This window comes from Ascaphus truei, chromosome 4, assembly GCF_040206685.1.
Source record: "Ascaphus truei isolate aAscTru1 chromosome 4, aAscTru1.hap1, whole genome shotgun sequence".
Taxonomy (NCBI): domain Eukaryota; kingdom Metazoa; phylum Chordata; class Amphibia; order Anura; family Ascaphidae; genus Ascaphus; species Ascaphus truei.
The window spans coordinates 59,923,794-59,930,235 of NC_134486.1; positions in this window are offsets into that span (position 1 = coordinate 59,923,794).

Consider the following 6,442-nt stretch of genomic DNA (forward strand, 5'->3'; position numbering starts at 1 on the left):
CAGCCTGACAAATGGGCAGCCTCACATATGGGGATATTTTATTGTTTATATTTACACTGTATATAATATCACTTGTGTCATTGTCTAGATCATATATTAAATGTTTTATTGTTTTTCATATACAGTATTAGTGGAGTGTATACAGGCATACCCCGCATTAACGTACGCAATGGGACCGGAGCATGTATGTAAAGCGAAACTGTACTTAAAGTGAAGCACTACCTTTTCCCACTTATCGATGCATATACTGTACTGCAATCGTCATATACGTGCATAACTGATGTAAATAACACATGTGTAACAGGCTCTATAGTCTCCCCGCTTGCGCACAGCTTCGGTACATGTAGGGAGCTGGTATTGCTGTTCAGGATGTGATGACAGGCGCATGCGTGAGCTGCCGTTTGCCTATTGGGCGATATGTACTTACTCGCGAGTGTACTTAAAGTGAGTGTACTTAAAGCGGGGTATGCCTGTAATCTGGTTCCCTGAGGGGTAGCCCTATGGATGTACTATTGTTGCCTTTAGGCTAATGTAGGTTAAATGTATTGGGGAGGTGAGGTATATTTTAAATGTATTGGGGAGATTGGGGTATATTTTAAATGTATTGGGGAGGTGGGGGTATATTTTAAATGTATTGGGGAGGTGGGGTATATTTTAAATGTATTGGGAGGTTGGGGTATATTTTAAATGTATTGGGGAGGTGGACTTATATTTTAAATGTATTGGGAGGTTGGGGTATATTTTAAATGTATTTGGGGAGGTGGGGGTATAATTTAAATGTATTGGGGAGGTGGGGGTATATTTTAAATGTATTGGGGAGGTGGGGGTATTTAAAAAAATGTATTTGGGAGAGGTGAGGGTATTTTTTAAATGTATTTGGGGGAGGTAGGGGTATTTTTAAAATGTATTTGGGGGGAGGTGGGGGTATATTTTTAATGTATTTGGGGGCGTGGGGGTATTTTTTATATGCATTTGGGGGGCGTGGGGGTATTTTTTATATGCATTTGGGGGGCATGGGGGTATTTTTTATATGTGTTCGGGGGGCGTGGGTGTCCAGTATTTTTGGACAAGCCACCTGGCAACCCTATTTCTTGCCCCTTGCAGCAATCCTAGAAATGCTTGACTTCAAAGACAATATCAAAGTTATCCAGGCCTACAGAATATGCCAGGAACTACAATATGGGAATAACCCATTAACCCCCTTGCTAAAAGGAGGCAAATCTAAAATCATTAAAAGCCAATACCACGTTTCGGCAAGAGACCTACCTCACGCCCTCTAAAAAACTAAAAACAATTTGGATCCATTAAAGTTGATTTTTATAGTTTAGGTCCAAAAAGAAGGGAGGAGTAATCTTGGTAAGGACTGGTCTACCAGATTAAGGGCCTCATGCAGAGAGCAGCGCAAAAAGCGAAAGCGGCATTAATTGGCGAATTCTGCCTTGAGAGGCAGAAACCGGCAAGTTTTAAAAAAAGCGCCATTTTTTTTTTTTTTTCTTTCAAATTCGCCGCGCGGCTGGAGAGTTTCTAATCTCTCCAGTTTTTTTTTCTGCCGTATGCAGAGAGCCGCGATCGCCATCTAGTGGCTGTTCGCGCCAAAAAAATGGCGCGATTTTCAACATTTTTCCTCTCCACCAAGCAGCTGGCGCTCCGCGGCCGGTGGAGGGGAAAAAAAAAAAACGCAATTTTTTCCCTACAAGTTTCAACAGCGCTTATAGCGCTGGTTGAAACTCTCCATATGCAGAAAGGCTTGTTAATGCAGTTTTCTGCCCTTTCTGCATATGGAGAAAAAAACTCTCCAAAAAAGCTACAATTTTTCCCCCTCTCCAATTCTATATAGCGCTGCTCTCTGCATGAGGCCCAAAGAGTCAGACTCTAACAATAGATAAGTTATTCTGAAGATCCAAATATGCAGAGCAGTACTGCTTCTCTGCAACACCTATGCCCCAAGCTTAACTGACAAACTCTTTTTTACTTCAGTTATCCAACAATTATTAGGGCATGACACAGCAAGTGTGATACTCAGAAAATACTTTAATATGGTGGAGAAAATAGTTCTGGGTAAATATGCCCAATGTAAATCCAGCACTCCAAAATTATGACTGCAAGTATTGCAACACTCATGAATTTATCCAATGACGAGCACTTCTTGTACTTTAATTAATCTATTCTTACATTTTAAATAATTCCCTCCTATAATGGATTTATAGTCTTTAAGGAATTTGAAAGTCTTTATTATACCCATTCTAGCTAAAAAAAAAAATGTCCAGGTTAATATATATATTTTGTTTATATAATCTAGTTTGCTTGTTTTTCTGGTGGTGGAAAGAGCTGATGATAACTACATTATTTTAAGAATAATATATAAACTCTGTCACGATTGTTTATTCCTTCTGGCAAATACACAATACAAAAGTTTGCATCTCTAACGCATGAAAAATAAATTGATTTTATTTTGTGATCTGGATCTCGACCCTCTTTTCATCTTTTGACAGCCAGAGCAAACTTCAGGAATATGATTGGCTCAGAGCCCAGACACAAAACATAAACAAATGTACTTATCCATTCTTATATTTATTTTGTCCAATGCCAGCCATTCAAGCTTGTCCCCTGGCCTTTTTCTGCTCAAGAGTAGGTGAGGGAAGAATCCCTCAGAGAATAAGTTGTCTCTCAAACAGATTTTGAAACAAAAAGAATGCAGGTGCTTTGAATGACTAAAATAAGTTACTGTTTGATCGGTTTATTATCTGTCTGTGGATGCTCAGTTTCAGATAAGCACTAAAAAAGAGAATTCGTACCAGTCAAATCCTTACCTTCATGGAAATAAATCATGAAGCCATCAACTGAATAGAAGAAGAAAACTTTAGGGAACTCCAGCCACTAAAAAAGTGAGAAACCCACAATATCACAAGAGTAGTATACACAAAGGGACATATCTTGATGGGCTAGTGTAGGAGTTAAGATATTCCAGGACTCTCTATAGATGAGAGGTGGATATAAGGCAAGGGGGAAATCCACAGAAATCCGCACATTTTGCACTAATAAATCGAAATCGGGGACGGACTTTTTTCCCCTTCAGTTTAACGGGTATCCTCAAAGCTAATGAGATGCAAAAAGGACATCATTAGCAAAACAACCATTGTAACGTTACCGGCATCAACAGGGATTATCGCAGCACTGGCGCGTTAAAACACTGCACATGAGCATTGGAAACAAGACTAATTGGCGCACGTGAGTTTGTGACGCGTTACCTAACATAATGCCTTGAGCATGTTGCAATTTCAAATAAATACACATTACAAACTGCATAACTCAACCATATAAGCTAAACTAGTAAACAGTTGACATAGCTGAGCAGGCTTTCGTCTCTTCTGCTGGGACAGATGCTGAGGCTGGGAGGATTAGGCTTTTTCCATAGTGAAAGCGAGCAAGAGCGCTACAGCGCTACCAGTCTCGTGCTCGCTTTCCTCTCTGGCGATGTGTGGCCTGTAAAATATTCTGTACACGAGCGAGGGGGCGGTGCTGTTATGACGTGGGGGGGGGGGGCGCGTGTCAAGGAAGTGACGGCCAGAATGTCCCTTCCCTTAACATCCGGGAGGCTGAGGCCAAAAACCATGATATGATTTGGGTTCGTGTCAAAGAAGTGACGGCCAGAATGTCCCTTCCCTAAACATCAGGGAGGCAGAGGCCAAAAAAGTTGTTGCGACGTGGGGGCGTGTCAAGAAAGTGAAGGCCGGAACTTCACTTCCATAAATATCCTGGCGGAGGAGACGGGCAAAAAAACAAGGCGCTGTCCTTAATACAAAGGAAAAACCGTATGGTTTTAATGATGCTGTGTGAAAGTATGTATTTAAAAACAATCATTTTTGATTGGCGAGAAATTAGTGTTCACAAAATTAATCGAGAGCGCTTAAAAGCTGGTGAATTTGCCACTTTATATAATGTACTGCGCAATTATGATAAAAAAATGTTGGAGTTTATGAGAATGTCCAAAACTACATTTCACTATATTTTGCAAAGGATCAAAGACAAGATAACCCCTGTGCAGATTCATTTTTGTCTCATAATTAATGCTGAACAAAGTCTCGTGCTGACAATAAGGTTAGTGTTGCTACTGATATTAAGAGAAATGTATGTGTTATTAATATAATGATATCAATTAATGAAATAAATTATTTAGTTTATAGGTATGCATGTTTACATTATTTTTTTAATTTTTTTATGGTAACTGATTATTTATGGTTAAAGTCGGTGGGACTGTTAAGAGATTGATATATATTAATAAACAAAGCTATTTTATTAACATTAATTTATACTAATGTTTTTTTATGTTCCCTTTTTTATTTTACTTCTAAAAAATAAAGCAATAGAACTACATTTTGTTTTACTTATTGATTATTGTAACGATGCGTGGAACACGCCTCCTGCAGCGTGTTCGTTCCTTACCTGTTTACTTCTGATCGCCGCCCTCTAGCTGCGAGTCAAGATCCTGTGTCTTTAAGGATTCTGAAGCAAGCAACGCCATCTTGCTTCCTGGCAAATCCTGCCCTCTTCCTCCTGACAGGAAGTAAGGCTAAGGCCCCGGTATCTCCGCTGCAACGCGCGCCCGCGAGATTGGCGGCGCGTGCAGCCGATTCCCTGGTCTGCAGCTCACTGCAGGAAGAGAAACCGGGGGGGGGGGGCGTGGCGAGGGAGTGACGGGGCGCGGCCATGACGTCACCCGGCAGGTTCGCCCTCATTGGCTGAACCGCCGGGGGGCGTGCCGTATCGCTCGACGCGAGTCCTGCTCTCAATTCTATTGAGAGCAGGAGCAACTCTCGCCCCAGCGCTGCGGCCCCCCCTCACAGCGGGCCCGGCGCCATTGAGGGGAGGGCTCTCGTCCGTACAGCGTCCGCCACAGCGGATGCTGTAGTAGGCAGCGGGGTCCAGGCCTAAGCCTCACTTTAACTTTCTCTTTGCATTTAGTCTTTTGCTGCCTGCCCTGGTGCCTGCTAGAACCCATCGCACGCTGTTCCTGCCTGGACCTCCTTGGGACCTTACTCATCTCCTTTGGATTCCGGAAGACTGGGACAGTCACTCTTATACTACTGAGGTTAGTTTACCGTCGGGTAGTGTAGGTACCTGCTTAGTAGGGTTCACCTTGATGTGGTAGCAGGCTTATAATTCCTTGGCCAATGGATTAGACTAAGAACCCTTATGTTATGTTTAGTTTCGCTGCACCTTGCTGTTTCTGTCACTATGCCTTTAAGAAGTCTGGACGTTCTCCAAGAAGCAATCCTTCTCTGGATGTTACCTTGTGCTCTGGACTCCATGCCCATGTTCCATGTTTCCTGGTTTCCATTTCCAGACTCCTGTGCTGAAGCATTGGCTTCCCACAACCCCCGCGTTGGTGCCTGAGAACACGCGCACTCCCGCTCTGCTGTCAGAGCATGCACGCACATGCAGCTGGATCAGTCGTTTCTCTGAGCCAGGCACTGCACCTCCGGACGCGTCGCGCATTCTCATGCGCGCGGCGCAGTCACGTGACTACGTGCGCCAATCCCCAGCTGCGCGGCAACTTACTCCCTTCGTATCCCCTGTGGCCTCCCCACCTTGCTAACGGGTCCTTCCCTTTTTCCCTGCGCTTGTGAGGAGAGCACAAGCGTGACAATTATAAACCTAATTGTAATTTAAAAAAAAAAAATTATTGTTATAGATTTCTTTCTACTGGAAGAACAGCTTTTCGTGGCTTGGCATTCTCATTTAAGATGGGTAAAAGTACAGTGGCAAAGATTGTTAACGAGACATGCATTACAATTTACAATGCGTTCCATTCTGAGCATATGCCATTACCAAGTGTTCAACAATTGCGTCATGTAGCTGGTGATTACTACGGGCAATGGAATTTTCCCAATTGTGTTGGCTGTATTGACGGCAAACATATTCGCATGAAGCACCCCAAAAATGCTGGATCCATGTGTTTCAATTACAAGCATTTCCATTCAATTGTCTTGCAAGCTGTTGCAGACGCAAATTGTAGTTTTATTGCTATGCTATTGATGTCGGAGCGTGCGGTAAAAAAAGCGATGGTGGGGTGTTTAGAGCATCATCACTGTTTCAACGGATAAGACATTACTGTTGCCTTTTGAAAAAAAAATTACCCTGGTGTCCAAGCCAAAAGCTACCACATGTGCTGTTAGCGGACGAGGCCTCTCCGTTGCTCACATACCTCATGAAGCCATACAGTCATCGAGGATTGACAAGAGAAGAAGAAATATTTAATTACAGACTATCAAGGGCAAGACGCGGCAAAGAGTGTGCCTTTGGTATTATGACTGCTAAGTGGCGATTACTCTTAAAAGCTAATGAAACATCTGTGCCAAATGAAGTGAGAATAGTGCAATGTGTTGCTGTACTGCAGAATATTGTTATGGATTTGGAAGGCAGTACTGATGCTGGGTCTGGC